The sequence below is a fragment of the Ambystoma mexicanum genome, unplaced genomic scaffold, assembly GCF_040938575.1.
Source record: "Ambystoma mexicanum isolate Mex_15411 unplaced genomic scaffold, UKY_AmexF1_1 Mex_scaf31, whole genome shotgun sequence".
Lineage (NCBI taxonomy): Eukaryota > Metazoa > Chordata > Amphibia > Caudata > Ambystomatidae > Ambystoma > Ambystoma mexicanum.
This window is the reverse complement of record NW_027182446.1, coordinates 1,929,484-1,947,160: the sequence shown is the minus strand read 5'-3', so window position 1 is coordinate 1,947,160 and position 17,677 is coordinate 1,929,484. Positions and strand designations below refer to the sequence as shown.

At 46.5% G+C, this 17,677-nt stretch overlaps 1 protein-coding gene across 1 annotated transcript in view; it reads right to left on the bottom strand.

The window, feature by feature from the left end:
* Positions 1 to 17,677, bottom strand: part of LOC138557994 (zinc finger protein 84-like) — a 343,267-nt gene that overhangs the window by 244,119 nt on the left and 81,471 nt on the right. The gene's annotated exons all lie outside the window — the stretch shown is intronic.

The window sequence follows — 17,677 nt, the reverse complement described above, 5'->3', positions numbered from 1 at the left end:
TAGTCTTGTGCCTATGTTGCTACTTGTGTGTTTTGCCCTAGACTAACACTCAAAGGATTTTTTGGTTATTCGGAGGTGCATAAAAGATGGTCTGGTGACAGCAGTGACTTTTCCCCACTTTTTGGGGAATTTCGTTTTAGCTTAACCGCGTTTACCGCATTTGGCTACTTACTGTGGCTACTAGTCAAACATGGCTTTGCCACAAGGTTTTTCGCCCCTTCTTTTTGCATCTTGTTGTTTAGCCTTCTTCCTGGCCTCAGAGGCCAGAAAGATCCTTATAAGGACTTCCAGTGCCCAGGAAAGCAGGAGCTTTTGGCGGGCTACTGGAGGGCTTTCGTGTTTTTTCAGGCAGGATGTGGGCTGGGTCATTCTGCCCCTAATACACATCCTAGTTTCTGTGTGTCTGAGTGGTATGGATGAGTGTTCCTGCCAGTGGTCCTGATTGGACCACTGTGGGGTGTGGGTGTGGGCTAGTTCTGCCATTGGCTAGTGGGAGTTTCGACTCCTACCTGGCTTTTAGGATAAGAAGAGGGCCCCTGCATGCAATTCTCAGAGATCCTGGAAGAACCTGAAGGAGCCAAGAATCCGTCCTGGTGAGAAGACCCGCAAAGAAACCTGTAACCTGTCTGAAGGAGGCCTGGCAACCAACTTCTGCTGCAGTCCCGGTGGAGCCCTGTCTGTCTCTTGATCTCCAGTAGGCCTGCGAAGGTGCTACGACCCCAGGAGTGGAGGGACCATCCATTCCCGAAACCTACTCGGTGCCCAGCGCAAAAACCGCCTTCGGAAGTGCCTGGGAATCGTCCTGTGGCTGACCAGCTTTGTTTTTGGGCTACAGGGTTATCTTTGTTGCCGTTCCAAGTTTCCGCCTGAAACTTGGCACACCCTCAGCTGCCACTGCAACGACGCACTCTGTGACATTTCATCGCCCTAGCTCTAAGGGAACCCGAGCAAGACCGGAAAGTATGACCGCGGCTACTGAGTCCTGCTGCATCGCTGTGCGTGGCGTGCACAGTCCGAAACCTGCTTTTCTGACCCGCCTCCAGTCCCGAGAAGGGTGCTGCATCGTTTTGTGTCTGCATTTCTTCATCAAGGGTCCTTGCGCCAACAAAAGATCCTAACCGGTGAATCACCCGAACCTGCAACCCGTGAAAATCGAGGACCGTGGAATTTGGCCGGAAAAGCAAGCCAGTACACACTTCCTTTGTTCTGGAAAGTCTTGGGAAGATTTGGAGTGAGGGGGGTAAGTTACTGAGCTTTTACCATACCCCTACACTCCCATTGTAAGTCAATGGACTTATAATATTCTTTATCTTAAACCTATTGGCTTTGCTAATACTTGCCTTGGCAAGACTTCTAACTGTTGGGGGGAATTTTGGACACTGTCTATCTTGAACCCTGGCTCTAAGAATCAATCACTGGACCCCAGCGACCCTACCTACATTTGCCCCTGCCTCCTGAGTGCTGTATCTTTGTATCCTGAACAACAGGGCACAAGGCCCCAGGCAACTTAGGGTTGGACAATATTAGTTAGGGGTTAACTTTCTGTGGACCTTTTTGTGTGTAATACTCACCTGTTCATTCCCTTGCAGGAGTATCTTGAGTTGTATTATGCACTTAAACCTGTGATTGTATATATGTATTATAGTTTGATGGTATTGGTTGATAAGTCTACTTGCTTGTTTTAATTTTTCTTATAGTGTATTTGGTCATAATTAAATAACTGTATTTTTATACATCCTGTCTAAGGGTAATTTGTGACTCCCATTATGTGACCTCATTGTGGACCCTTTACACTCTCACCCCTCTGAAGATCTTAGACTAGACCGCCTGTCACTGCTACCTTAAACTGGTTTGGCTACAGCTTCCCAGAGTTGTCCCTGGCACAATATAGGATGGCCTTCTATACATCTGTCCACCAGGCCAGAGTATAGGAAATCAGTCTTAACAGCAGTACTTCCCCACATCACCAAGCTGCACTTCAGCAGGACCAGCAAAATGGCTGTGCTGGCTCCTGTGAGTACCATTGCACTCAAACAGCAACAAAAGTATGGCTGCACTGTTTTGCGAAGTGCCATTGGGCAAGATGGAACAGGGAGCACCCCGAGAAAGGCCACTAGGGTGTGTTCTTGTTTGTCTTAAACAAATGGAGTGAAAAAGCAGCGTTGTTTTGCTGCAAGCCCAAAATTGCTATTGAAAAAGGGAATATTTCACCTTTAAAATGATGCCGCTCTGATGCTATTTGTCCATGTTCTCCATCACAGTACCTTTATCAAAACTACACTGTCATGCCCAGGCATATTCACATTGTGCTCCATCAGAAAAGAGCCTTATTCCTGAATAACAGGCTGTACCAGCCAAATCTGAGAAAATCCGCAAAAGCTTTTCTTCAGCTACACGGGAAATGCTTAAATGTTGCTACAAAATGTAAAAAAATCACTGCTTGAAAAGAGAATCCTAGCTTTCTGTGCACATGTCAATTTCATGAAGACGTTTGCGGCCTTGTACAGACTATTGTGTAAAACAAGCTGACTACAGCTACAGAACAATATTGGGAAGTAGATGGATGATAAATCCCAGCAGCAGTCACCACGTGCCAAAATGGCTTTTACAAAGCAGAGAACAAAACATGCCTGTTTGAAAAAGTACAATGTTGAATGAAAGCTTGTCCGTGCCTAGCAATGTAAAGGGGTTTGTTGCTGGGGAAACATATATGGGCTGTTTTATTCAACAGGCTTGTTTTGATTCAGGACAAAATAAAAGAAAATAAAACTTGTTAAACTGCATTGGCTGGATTTTGTAAGCTCCCAAAACAGGTTATTCCAGGTGGTCAAAGCTAAGGCTTCCCCCAAAAGGGAACCACCATAAACTTCCAGGACACCTGGCTGATAATCACTAGGTTGGAAAACTTTGACTGACCAAGACAAAGACACTTCACATACTCATCAGACTTTGGTCTGGGCTGATCCATCTTACACCTCAATTCATGGTTCGCACCACAGTTGAAATTACTACGCAAAGAAAAACTAGCGAAGCCCGCTGGAAAAGGCACTCTACCCCTACCAACAAGGATAGCCTCATCATAGCCTCCCTTAACTATAAAGAAGCAATCTTTCTTGCAAAAAAGACACTTATAACACACGTATCTTGCGAGCTGAATCCAATACCAAAGAGTTCTTCAATGTCCTCAAAGTACTTGAAACTCCTACCCCAACTCCTGATACATGCAGTAAAGACAACACATGGTGCTCGAACATACAGAAAGCGCTCCTTGACAAAATCACTACATTACGGTCCAAAATCAATGCCAAAAAAAGTAGTCTCCAGTCCAACCTCCAATTTAACTCCCACTCTACCGAAACTAATCACGCCTTACACACCTTTAAACCGTTTAGCTTTTCACCGCTAACGGTCCCGAGGTTGAAAACATCATAAATAAACTCAAACCATCTAATTGCCAGGGTGATACATGCCCAGCTCCCATAATAAAGGAGTCGGTCCATGAACTAGCAACCTTCATTACAGCTCTAATACACATCCTTCAGCACAGGCACCTTACCAGATAACCTTAAGGACGCATGGGTTATCCCACTCCTGAAAAAACGGACACTGGACCCTAATATACCTACCAACTATAGACCCATCACAACCATGCCATTCCTCTTGAATATCCTTGAACGAGCAGCATACCTACAGATCCAGGACTACTTGGAATGTAACAATCTCCTTGGCCTCAGGCAATCAGGCTTCCGTCCCAAGCACGGAACCAAAACTGCCCTCATTGACCTCAAAACACAAATTTGAGGATCTTAAAGACAGAGTCAAGATAGCCCTCCTCTTACTTCTTCGGCCGCGTTCGATTTGGTGAACCACCAAATCTTGTGTCAACACCTCAAAGCGTTTGCCCACTTCTCAGATAAAGCCACTATTTGGATCAGATCATTATTGGCAAACAGATCAATGAGGGTCTTCTCTTCTGCGGCCTCCGCTGTACCATCACCAGTATTATGCGGGGTCCCCCAAGGTTCTTGCGTGCCACCCACACTCTACAATGTGTCCACAAAACCCTTATTTGATATTCTTGACTATCTGGGTGTCACCTACACAAACTATGCGGATGACACCCAGATACTCATCCCTATCACGGGTGATCACATAGTGGACTCCAAAGCCTTTAACAATGTTTATCCAGTCATCCAGGCATGGATAGCTCAACACGAGCTCTGTCTTAACGATGATAAGACAGAGCTCCTCATCCTGGGCTCACCCAACCGACTTAGTCGACTACACCACACCTTCAAATCCTTTTATCATTGATGGTAATCTTATAAAGGTTTCCAATGACACCCAAACTCTAGGTATCTACCTTGACTCTACCTTATCCCTCACAAGACAAACTAATGCTGCGATCTCTGCATCTGCCTATTCGTGCAAACTTATCACAGCTTGCCACCCTTTCCTCACCACAGCGAACTGCATTATCTTGGCCAGAACCCTAATTATGGCTAAATTAGACTACTGCAATGCCCTATATTTAGGGACTAGGCAACGTAACCTATGTAAACTTCAGGTCACCCAAAATAATGCCAATAGGGCTGCTTTGAACATCCCGAGAAATCAACACATATCGGACTCTCGGCGCAATCTGCGCTGGCTCTCTATAGCACAAAGAGTTTGTCTAACAAGGCACCTCAATACCTGGCCAGCCGGTTCATTCCACATACCTCCAGCCGACCAAAGAGAGCAGCCCAAGTTCACTGCCTATTCATACCCAGATTCAACCTACAGAAATCTGGGGGTATCAGCTTCCCGGTCCTTGCCTCCAAACTCTGGAACTCACTGCCCACTGCACTTCGATCATAACCCTCCTTCCAGGCCTTCAAGAGCAAAGCCAAACTGTGACTCATGGCTCAAGATACACACTGCCCTTCACATCAACCTTAATTCTTCTCTGAGCTACCCTCATCCACTGCCACTCCCATTGAGTCGCCTTTGCACCTGCCATTGTATACCCTGTTCTGCAATTGTAACTGTATACTGATGCTGTTTATGTATGCTATGCACCAGTGACTCGTGGTCAGGCGTTGAGTCTAAATGTAAATATGATCTGTAAATTCTGCCTGTAACCACCTGTTTCTGTACCTGCCTCCTTTGCAACTGTTAATGCACAATGTCTATGTAACCTTAGATATGCACCTGTTCTGTACCTGCCTCCTATGCAACTGTTAATGCGCAATGTTTATGTAACCTTAGATATGCACCTGTTCTGTACCTGCCTCCTATGCAACTGTTAATGCGCAATGTTTATGTAACCTAAGATATGCACCTGTTCTGTACCTGTATCCAATGCAACTGTTAATGCACAATGTCTATGTAACCTAAGATATGCGCCCAGATGCGACTTGAGGGATTGAGGGGGTAGTGTTGGAAAGGCATGGCCATATATGGGAATGCATACTGATGTTTTCCCCCAAGGATTATTTATTAATAAAAATGTTAAAGACTTTTATCACTGCAGCATTAATAAAAATGTTAAAGACTTTTATCACTGCAGCAGGACTTCGCAACAATGTGAAAAGTTTAATGTGATTTTATGGGCTTTGATTTAAAATGTCATCGACTTCACTGATACATGGGGAATAGAAATGGCAGAGAATTGGGTATTCCACGGAAAGTGTATAGGATGCCACTGTCAAATTTGACACTGATACACCTAATAATAATCTATACACATGTGTAAAGTTATAGAATTTTAAGTAATATAATTCTCACTGAAAAGCACAAAAAACTGGTAGAAGGACGAAACAAGGTCCCACAACAGTGAGGAGTGGACTGCTATGCTCTACATACAATATGTAATCTGCCCATGTGATTTGTTGAAGTGCCACAAATGTATAAATGTGTAAATTATGTTATGACTGATTTTTAGTAAAAAGGACTGTGGGATGACTTTTTACCTCATAAAATGCAACCTCAAAAACTGGGACTCCTCCTCGAGGAGGCAACCATCCGCTTCTTGGAGGTAGGTCTAGCTCAGTTCTGCCCACCAATAATTCTGCGATGTCACCATGCCCTATAAATAAGAGTGGTTGACAGAGCTCCAGAGACACACTCTCTCGTGAATTTCCTACGCCGGCGTTCCCGATCTGCTCCATTCATCTTGCTGTTTCCAGATTTCACTACAAGGCCAAAGCATTGCTGACCCTACTCCAGCAAGGCCAAAGCATTGCTGATCCTGTCCCAGCAAGGCCATTGATCCAAAAAAAAAACACTAAAATCCCATTAAAAAAGGGAAAAGCTGTGGTACATTTTGCATCCTGAAATCAGACGAGCTTGCTGCCCACTACTTGCATGCCTGCTGCAACCCTGGCATCCAGCTGTCCTTGCCATCCGGTGACCAGAATTGCCCACCTTTTTGCTGTAAGGCGCGCCCACCGTGTGGTGAACAGACCCAGTTGGCTGTTACATAATTCCAAACCTTAGCGTGGAATGTGAATATCTCCCCATCACAGAGAAACACATAGGGCCTCATTACGAGTCAGCCGGTCCGGAAAGAACAGTGGTGGTAAATCCGCCACCACCGTTCTTTCCGGACCGGCTGATTCCGAGGCCTGCAGGCACGAGGTGTCACTCCCGCTAGGTCTGACCTGGCGGGTTTAACACCACCCGCCTGCAGGCGGACGTGGCAACACTGGCACCATTACAGCATGGTGCCGGTGTTTCCACTTCCCCATTCCCATGGAGTCCTACATGATTTCCTTTTAATCTTAAAGTAAATAAAATATTGCATTTTCACCAACCAGCCTGGTTCATGGTCCATTGTGACCCGGGGTATTTTAAAAAAGGGGGTGTGAGACAAGTTGTGTACCATCTCAAATTGAATCCACATAAAATAAAGACAAAGGCATCACAGTAGTGCGCTACATACTAGGCTGAGACCAAGGTGTGTGTCACCCGATTGAAATCCTTAACAATGTGCTCTTTGCCTCTTGTGCTGCCAACATGGTCTGTATGCACGGCTGTTCTGGGGTGGGGGGGGTCCACTTTGGCACTTGTCCTTTCTCAGAGAACATGGGTGCTGCATATAATTGCATGTGCTCCCACACACATTTATTTATTTATTTATTCATTTGCTACATGCCCAGACCCTGGGGTATCACAGAGTGGTTACAGACATCTTAGTAGTTGGTTATACATTTGAAAGAAAAAAGAAATCTTATTTACAGAAGTTGTTTACATATAGAGCGTACAGATTTTTACAATCATCAAAACAAACAAAAGGGAATGCACTGTGATTTAAAGTTTAAACAGGTTGCACTAGAATAGATTCAGTAGTGTACTAGTATTGGTTGAACAACCAGATTTTCAGCTACCGTTTGAAGCCGGGGAAGGAGGTCTCTTTTTTGAGGTAAGTTGGGAGGGAGTTCCAATGTTTGGGGGCTAAAACATGGAAGCTGCTACCCCCTGCTTTGGTATTGTTGTACCGGGGTGCCACTATATTTTGATTGTCATTTGATCTCCCTGATCTGACAATTTCTTTTTTCTGTATGGCGTTAAGATTCACTGGAGCTTTTTTAGCAATACATTTATGCGTGATGCAGAGGGTTTTAAAGATAATTCTGGCTTTGACGGGTAGCCAATGGGTAGCCTTCCTGATCTTAGAGATGTGATCCCGTTTTTTTATTCCTAGTGCTGCGCTTAGCACTTTATTTTGCATGCGTTGCACTTTACTGATGTTAGTGTTGGAGATCCCTAGTAGTAACACATTGCAATAGTCCAATTTGGATAATGCCAAGGCGCTGGCCAATGTGAGGCAATTGGTCGGGGTCAGGAATTGACGGCTTAGCGCTATAAGTTTGGCGGTGTAGGCCATGGAGGTTGCAAGTGTGCTGATATTTTTGGTCATCAAGAGGTTGGCGTCTGGGTATACGCCTAGTGTTTTAACTTGCCTGAGCACAGGGATCAGGGTGCCATCAATGTTGATAGTGCAGTAGTCTGAGTGAAGGGCGCTATTTTAGTTGGTTATCCCATGATGAGTGCTTCAGTCTTCTCATCGTTGAGACAGAGGCTTTTTAGCGCTCTCCAGTTTTGGATGATGGAGTAGATTTTATTGATGGTCATAGTCCCCTGAGATGGGTATGAGGATCTGGGTGTCATCAGCAAAATTGGTGTAGATGACACCCATATCGTCACGGGTAGAGAAGAGGAGCTTAATGTAGTCATTGTAGAGTGTTGGGGATAGGCATGAGCCCTGAGGTACTCCAGTGGGTACTGGTAGGGGATCAGCCGTTTCCCTACCTATAGCCACTCTAGATGTACGTTCAGCAAGAAATGATTTCACCCACATAGTGGCATCATTGGAGAAGTTGAAATCATTGGCTAGTGATGTGCACAGTTTATCATGATCCACGAGGTCGAATGCTGCAGATAGATCTAGCAGCAGGAGAATACAGAGCTTCCCTGAATCTCTGATAGTGTCCATGTGGATCTTGAAATCCAGGAGGGCCGTTTCTGTACTGTGATTCGGCCTGAAGCCTGATTGTCTAGTTCCTAGGAGTTGGTTCTGCTCAAGATGTGATTGTATTTGTGTATATGCTATTTTGTCTATGAGTTTAAGTAAGAAAGGGACCGTTGTCATAGTTCGATAATTAGTAGGTACTGTGGGGTCCAATGGGGTGACCCGCTGGGACTGAGTCTGTGTTGAAGGAGTAGTTGATAAAGTTGGTAATGGTGGGGGCGAGGGTGGATGGGCATTCGTTCACTTGTTTAGCTGGGACGCTATCTCCTTTACAGTCGGAGGCTTTTAATTTGGACATGGTGTTGAGCACCAGTTCTTGGGTGACGGGAGTGAAGTGGAATAGGGGGTTAGGTATTTCAGAGTCTGTAGGAGGGGGGCTGGGGATAGTGGTGTTTTTATTTGCGAGTAACCGTATTTTGGTAGAAATGTTGTTTTGTAGCAGAGCAATTTTAGCAGAGAGTGCGTCTTGAATGGTAGTGCACCATTCCTTACTAGCGTTGGCGGGAGTCATGATTGGAATGGGATTTTCTAATTCTCTAAGAACAGCAAAGACTACTTTCGAATCAGATGAGACGTTGTTGATATGTGTGTTGTAAGCATTTGCTTTGTGGGAGATGATGGCTGTTTTATAGGTTTTGTTTGCTTCATTGAAAGCTTTAGCATTGTCAGGGGTGGGATGTTTGCTATGGGCATGTTCAAGGGAACGTTTAATTCTTCTCAGGGACACTAGTTCTTCATTAAACCAGAAATAGTTTTTTTTGTCTGTGCGATGTGTTTTGGTAGTGATAGTTGCTACTTTGTCAATAGTAAGTGTGTGGCATTTGTGGCAGTAGTCAACAATGATACTTGGGTCGTTACTAATGACTACATTGGTTTCGAGAAGTTTGTTGAGGGTGGGGCTGAATTCCTCTGCCGTGAGCTTGCTGGGATTTCAGGCTTCGAAAGTGTCTGTTGTTTTAATCACGGGAGGGCGTGGTTCATCACTCATGAGAGTGAACTCTATACAGAAATGGTCTGTCCACCTGAGAGGTGTGATGGCCTCTATGGTTGGATTGGTGTTAAGTGACAATATCCAGTCCAGGATTCTACCCTTGACATGTGTGGGAGCATTCACTAGCTGGGTAAAGTTCATGTCCTTGAGTGCTGCGTGAAGGGATGCAGCTTTAGAGTCTTGGTGATCATTGAATCCTAGGTTACGATCTCCAAGGATAATGCATTTCATGTTGGGTTTGATGAGCGGTGTAAGGAGTGGGATGTCTGTTTCACATTCATACTACTGTGCATTGGCACGTGCACAGTTGCCCTCCCATGCACATTCATACTGCTGTGCATTGGTATGTGCACAGTTGCCCTCCCATGCACATTCATACTGCTGTGCATTGGTATGTGCACAGTTGACCACCCATGCACATTCATACTGCTGTGCATTGGTATGTGCACAGTTGCCCCCATGCACATTCATACTGCTGTGGATTGGTACGTGCACAGTTGCCCACCCATGCACATTGATAATGCTGTGCATTGTTACCTGCACAGTTGCCCCCATGCACATTCATACTGCTGTGCATTGGCACGTGCACAGTTGACCTCCCATGCACATTCATACTGCTGTGCATTGATACGTGCACAGTTGACATCCCATGCACAGTCATACTGCTGTGCATTGGTACGTGCACAGTTGCCCCCATGCACATTCATACTGCTGTGCATTGGTACGTGCACAGTTGACCTCCCATGAACATTCATACTGCTGTGCATTGGTACGTGCACAGTTGACCTCCCATGCACATTCATACTGCTGTGCATTGGTACGTGCACAGTTGACCTCCCATGCACATTCATACTGCTGTGCATTGGCACGTGCACAGTTGCCCACCCATGCACATTCATACTGCTGTGCATTGGCGCGTGCACAGTTGACTTCCCATGCACATTCATACTGCTGTGCATTGGCACGTGCACAGTTGACCTCCCATGCACATTCATACTGCTGTGCATTGGTACGTGCACAGTTGCCCACCCATGCCTGGCTACAGTGCCAGCATTAGCCCTGGTGCCGCCTCGGGAAAAATATTTGTGTTATGGTTGCTGTGCCACAATGGCATAGGGCAGCCTAGCAGACTCGTGCTGGTATAGCTTGAGTGCCATATTCCAGTGGAAAACACCCAGCTCCCGTGCTGGAGCGGGAAGTTAATGATTTCAACTGAGCACCACTGTAGTACCAGAAGCCTACCCCCATGCTGGTATGGCAGAGGTGCTCAATTGAAATAATCAACTCCCCGCTCCAGCACGGAATCTGGGTGCTCTCCATTGCAATTGGATGCCTTCACCACACCAGCAAGGGGGTGCCCTTGTAACACCACTCCAATCTGTCGTGTTGGGTTGGAGTTTTGATGCGGTGCGACTGCCCTGATTGCCCATGCCTGAACCTGGGTCTGATTGGAAACTGGGCCCAAAGCGATTTCAGTTCCATCAACAGTAGTGACTAAATCTGTAGTTGCCTTTTCACACAGGGGAAGGTTCATCCTTGTAGCCAAATCGTGATCCATATAATTTCCAATGGCGCCGCTATCGATATATGCCCTGACTGCATGCATTTGGAAAGGCTGCTTTTATTTTATGAGGATCATTGGCAAGACGAGGTGCGAGGTCTGAGAGTCCTTCTTTTCACTCGACAAGTGGACCTCTACGCTTGTCAGGCGAGGAAGTTTTCTGATTCCGGCTCCGTTTCCACCTTGCCGGCAACTCCAACTGCCTTTTTAGGAGGCTTAACAGGGCAGTCTGGAAGGAAGTGACCGGCGGAGCCGCAGTACAAGCATAGATGCTGTTGTTTTCTTCTGTCTCTTTCGGCCTTAGTTAATGGCCCTCGCACTCCCCCCAATTTGCATGGGTTTGGCCAAGTCGGAAGTCTTGGATGCATTTTCCTTTGGGCGTACAAACATCCGAGTGTCCATCCTAGCTCGATCTGCCTTACGGTTTTATAGTCTATGATCAAGCTGGACCACCAGATCAAAGTATTCCGCACAATCACTAGGCAGGTTGACCACTTTAGCTAAAACGTCTTTCAACTCCCCTCTTAAGCCCCGGTAAAACAGAGTTGTTCTCTTATCGTCGGGCCAATCAGTTTCTACTATCAGCCTATTAAAGATTGCAATGTACGTGAACAGATCCTGATTACCTTGGCGCAGGGAAAAGAGTTCATTATCCAATGCCTGACCCTGAGAGTGGCGGTCAAACAACTTTTCCATGTTCATTTGAAACCCCTGGAAGTCTCGCAAGATGGGATCATCCCGATTGACTAAAGGCAGTGACCAGTCTGCCGTGCTGCCACTGAGGTAAGAAAATACAAAGGCTACCCATGACTGGTAGTTTGGAAAGGCCCCTGGACTGCATAGAAAATAAAGTCGGCACTGGTTCATGAAAACCTCATACCTTTTTGGGTCTCCTGCAAAACGTTCTGGAGGTGCCAAACGTACGGCTCCTGATAGGGCCACTTGAACTGGATTGCTGGGTGCAGGCGGAACCGTTGATCCCAGTCCAGGTAGCAGTGTTTGTCCCGCCTGGGATTGTAGCAATTGTTTAGCAAGCTCATCGGTACGATCTTTAGCCACAATCAATTCCCTCCTTAAAGCATTAGTCTCCTGCCGGGCAGAATGCACCTCGGCCCTGAGTTCCCCCAAAAGCTGGGTCAGTTAGTCAGTCTCTGAAGTCTCCATAACGCCCAGGGAGAGAATTTGTAGAAGGCTTTGCGTTCTTTCATGCTCAGCTGGTCTCCACAGGGGTGTAGCAGGTAGTCGTATGACCGATATCTGCACTGGCGCAGCCTCGATGGTATGTTGGCGTCTTTTCCCTTTTAACCTCCCCAGGAAGCGTTAGCCTGCAATGGCGAAACAAGATGTTAGCTAAAAGTGGGTTGGATTGGTCCCACTACTCGCCACCACCTGATGCCCGACTCCTCTCTTCCTCACCTCTGAGTTTATTGAGGCTGGCTCTCCGTCCTGCTTAACCTTCAGCAGGGGCGTGGCAGGCACAGTCTTTTTCTGGGCGCAGTTACCTCACTGTTCCAGAGTGCAGTTACTGTTCGTTTTCGGAATGCTGGGATTATCGGGTGATTATCTACCTCAATAGCAGCTTGGTATAGATGCTCAAAGTCTTATTGTCCCACTGTTATAATGTATTTGTTTTCTCTTGCAGATGCAGTTTTGGTGTGGAAATCAAGTAAAGGATTCGGCTCTCCCAGGATGCTAAAAGGTTGCCTCCAGGTGAGTATAGCGCGGATGGGTGGCGCTGAGTGACTGAAATAAATGTTCGTTCAGTACTGAGCGTGACTTACCTGCTGTTCTTTTCCTGTTCCCTTTTGCAGGTGTGGCGAGCTCCCAAGATGAAGAATGGACTGGTTGCATACAGGTGAGTATAGCACGGATGAAAGGCGCTGAGCGGCTGAATAAATGTTCATTCAGTTTTGTGGGTGGCTAATCTGCTGTTTCTTTTTCTGTTTCCTTTTGCAGGCGCGGCGCGGTCCCAAGATGAAGAATGAAAGAACCGCTCCACTGAAACCAGGAGGAACGCGGAATACTGGGTGAGTATCGGCACCTGCGTGGACGTCCTTTCACAGAGGCGGCGATCAGGAAAACAGCTGGAGATGCGACCGATGGACCGGGTTGCAGGTAAGTGTTTGGTCGCTGAAGTAACACCTGTTTCTTCTCTTTTTCTATTTCCAGATTCCGATGGAGGGAAGCACCGACGGGCGTGGCTGTGGAAGCTTGAGGACAGAGCAGACACAGTGAGCGTTACGCTGCAGGAGTGCAGAATAACACAAAGCGTGTTCTGCTTGCAGGGTGTGGCTTATATAGCCTTGTAAGTAGTTCCAGGTAAAGTAGTCCCTTTGCCACACCCTGTCTTCCCAAGAAAAAAATAGTCCCTCTGACCCTCCCTGGATTTTACCAAGGCTCAGCCTCACTAGGCAGGTAAATAGTTCCCTGAGTTCAGCCCATTTAATGAGCCAATGAGTCCATGAGGCTCTGGGGTGTTTCCTTGGTGCCTGACAAGCTCTTCTGGGTGGTGGGGACTGGGTTGGGCCTAACGGCTTCAGGGGCCCCGGAACCTGCACCATGACAACCAATACCGGGAAAAAGAATTGTACTACCCAAAAGCAAAAGCTGTTGGCTTTTCTGTACTTCTCCCTATGTGGTTGGCACACCAAGAATGTCACTTTGCCCTTTTATAGCACGCCTCCGTCACGTCTCGTGCAACGATCCTCTTTGAATATTCAATAGGGTCCATATAATGTGCATACAAATACATTAATTGGAGACCAACATTAATGAGATTTGCTTCCCAGATGTCACCCCACTTTGGTTTTTAGTTTCTCAAGTAACGTTAGTGGTCTCCACTTATTGTATGCTACGATAGGTTCTTCATATACACTGTCTCTTAAACTATATGCTTGTCAAAATGGCATCTCACAGACTCCCACACCTAGACCCCAAACCTTCCAACACTACCCAGCAGGGGAATGTCAGAAAGGCAAGTGGACATGGATCATCTGGTCTGGAGGAGTATGCCTCGTTCTTCATGCATACCCAATGCAGAGGAGGAGGGCAGTGGAAGGCAACAGCACAATACAACACCTGTGAGGCCGAGGAGAGAACGAATGAGCAATCCATATCTAGGCTTCCCAGAGTCCTCCCACCAACCAGTTGCTCAGGCTTCCTGCAGGTTCAGCCCTACCATGGTGGGATGGTCCATTGGTCAGACCTCCTGGGAAAGGGAAGCATTGACGATGATAGCCAGGCACTAGAGTACAGATAGATGGGCATGGCTGAAGGCAGCAGGAAGGCGTGGTGTAATAGACCAAGCACTGACAGGCAAAGTCATTCACAATATCATGGCCGGCTGATGCAATATTAATGATGCAGGGAGGCAAAGGGCCTGGGCCATGCACAGCCTTTACTCCTGCTAGAATTACATTGCCAACTTGTGGTAGTGTTCAGCTGTAGGTTCCTGACCGCCCAGCTGAAAGCAGTTCACCAACTTGTGAAACAATGCAAGGATCTGGGAAAACCTGTGCATTACGTTTGTGGTAGAGGAAGATGATAAAGATATGTGTCTCATGAATGGATCAGGGGACTTTGCTATGTCGGGAGGGGACTGGGTCAAGGGCAGGAATCTGGCTCATTCTGCTTCTTGGTAAAGAACCTCAGTGATGGAGTTTTTAATTAGTTTTCACTCGGCGAGTTCGGAAGCACGCGTGTAGAGACTAGGATGGAGCGTGTTGAGATACTGCAGGGCATTCTACTTTTTATTGCAATCTCTTATTATAGTACATTGTGGTCAGATAAATGGATCAACATTCTGGGAGCACGGAAATTGGATTCAAGGGGGACTCGAGATTGATATGTGCCACACAGGGATATGGTTATGCCAAGATTGTTAAATATTGTGGGCCTTGACATCCCACAAGAAAGAGGCGTTGCTTCTGGAATGTGGATAAGCTCACACAGCCTAAGGTGGTGGCTGCACAGACAACGCACCTGAGAGCAGATTAGGGGGAGCTTGTCATCTAAGGATTATCCACTCCGAGCATAGAGCACTCCCAAAAAATGATTTCATCGTGTGACCGCAAACTGGTGTTTGTCCCCCATACTGGAGCGCTCAAAGGTTCTCGCATATACTGTTGTGATCGCTACCTACACTAGACACACAATAAATGTAGGGCTGACAGACGAATGGGTGGACAGTTGGGGTGACTATGCATACTATTCACACGTACATACATCTTATTCCAGGGTCACTGCCATATGGGTTGCAAGAGATGCAGGCTTTGGAATTCTCGCACCTTTCAGATCATGGATCTGTGGGATTATGTTGAGCGGATTCCCCTGGAGTAGGGTGAGTAGAATCTCCACAGTAGATCATTGGGAATCATTTGTGCAATCACTAAATGGCGGCATCAATTTGTGGATATTTGTAGAGATGGGCACCATCCCCATTGGGTACCAGGTACGGGATGAAAGCAGTTCTTGGTCACAGCACAGAGGGCACAGGGGCGTGCTGAGATTCAACCTAAGGTGCAAGGATCAGAATCCAAAAAAAGGGGTCTGGGTCTGGTTAGGGGAGCCTGGTAAGTAACAGACCAATTTACACCCACTCTTTAACAGTAAAACAGAGTGTGTACTACCTCCTGAAAACTACACTGTGGTATTTTGAACAGAGAAACGGAAGTGGGATCCCTCTGGCCAATTAAATGTAGTACCTGGCAATGGGCAATTATATAAACAATTAGGAAGGCCAATGGGGTGATATTGTGGAGTTCGTGGAGTCTCTCATACACTTTGTTTTGGTTTGTGACACAAAATCCAAACCCATCCCTCATCTCCAGGATTGACAGAACAAATCAAGCTTATCTAGGTTTAAAGTCAATGGGCCTCATTACAAGTTTGCCGGTCCGGTAACAGCGGTGCCAGTAAGCTACCAGCACCGTTGTTCCTGGACCAGCAAACTACAAGTCTGCGAGCGGGTGCCCTTTGGCCGCCAGGTCTGACCAGGCGGATGGTAAAGCACCCGCTCGCAGACCTTGACGGATGCAACGGCGCAATTCATGAATGGTGCCGGGGCATCCCTCCTTCCCATTCCCATTGTGTCCAGTGGGACTCAAATGGGAAACGGGGACTAATATTTTTCCGGTGCCCGGGAATGGGTGTTTACCGGATCTGCCGGGGCTGTAATGCCCTGGTAATTGCCCATTCCTGGGTGCCGGAAAATTCATGACTCTGGTGGCAGCCGTGCCACTATTTACTGGTACGGCTACCGCCAACCTTGTAATGACCCCCAATGTTTGAATGTAGTGGCAGCATAGCCTGTGCCATTCTCACCATGGGAAGAGATTGGCGCTTTCCCTTTAAATCGCAATTCTGTCCTTGTTTCCTCGATTGTGCTATTGGTTATATTATTCATGTTTGGGCCAATACACAAGTCATCAGTGATTGGACTATGGACTGTTCAAGCAGGCGTCCGACTAGTGGCAAACGCATGCCTTTATCATTTGTGTATGGAAATTGGGAGCTTCCATGTGCAAATTTAGTCATTTCTGAATAAATATATTGGTAGAACATATACATGTTACTGATGATTAAAATATACATTTAAGATGATTGTTCACCCAGCCTGTGTTTTTTCCTAGTGTTCTCGATGCGAAACTGTTACTCACCACTCCGAATAGGCCGAAGAGGCGGAGAAAACGACCTTGGAGGTGTTGGTAGTATAGAATTCTGAATTCAGCCTTCCATCCCAGCTCCCCTGAGTACAAGACTCGGGCTTCCTCAAAGAGGGGCTCTTTTCCACAATGTACCTCTCTGCTGTTTCAGTTAGAACAGACAGAGGTGTCAATTGAGTAAAAGAGCGGGGAGAACACACACCGCCAATACCAATGCTGCAAAAGAATACCAAGATATTAGACAGTGTTGATGTTATACAAGTGATTAGAACCGTTAAAATGATTGGACAACTACCTATATGGATATTGGAGTGGAATTGCGTTTCCCCGGGATAATCTACAAAGAATATCACGAATGAGTGGAATTGAGCTAAATCAGTATTGGTTCCCACTTTAGCTATAGAATTGATAACAACTGACCTGAGTAAAGATAAATGGAGTAAGAAGAGTCCAGGAGTCTGAAGACAACGACAGGAGAAAATAACAAACAGGGAAGTTAGTATAGGTAAGTAACCCCGAACGGCACGAGGGACGCACTAGTGCCGGGTTGGTGCAGTTCAGGAAAGCGTTCATATGCACTAAAGAGCAATCTCACAGGAAAGTCACTCAATGTCCCAGAATCCAACAGAAGACAATGTCCATGGAAAACAATAGATATGTACCTGAGTACATGAGTATAGTTGAGTAGCTGTTAAGATGATTCGGATGTAGACAGCAAATTGATGTGCAGAGCGGCAACCAGGGAAGAATCGCAAGACACAGAAGAGAGCCGTATCCAGTAACGTTCCGAGTCCAACAGCCAGACGATCACGACAAGAATAAGGGAGGAGACGAAGCAATCCAAAATTCAGGCAAAAGATCAAAACCAGGAGTTCAGATCAGGATTCGTGTAGGGAGACACGAAGAGGAAACGGATGAAACCGCGTGTAGCTGGTAACGCTAATTAG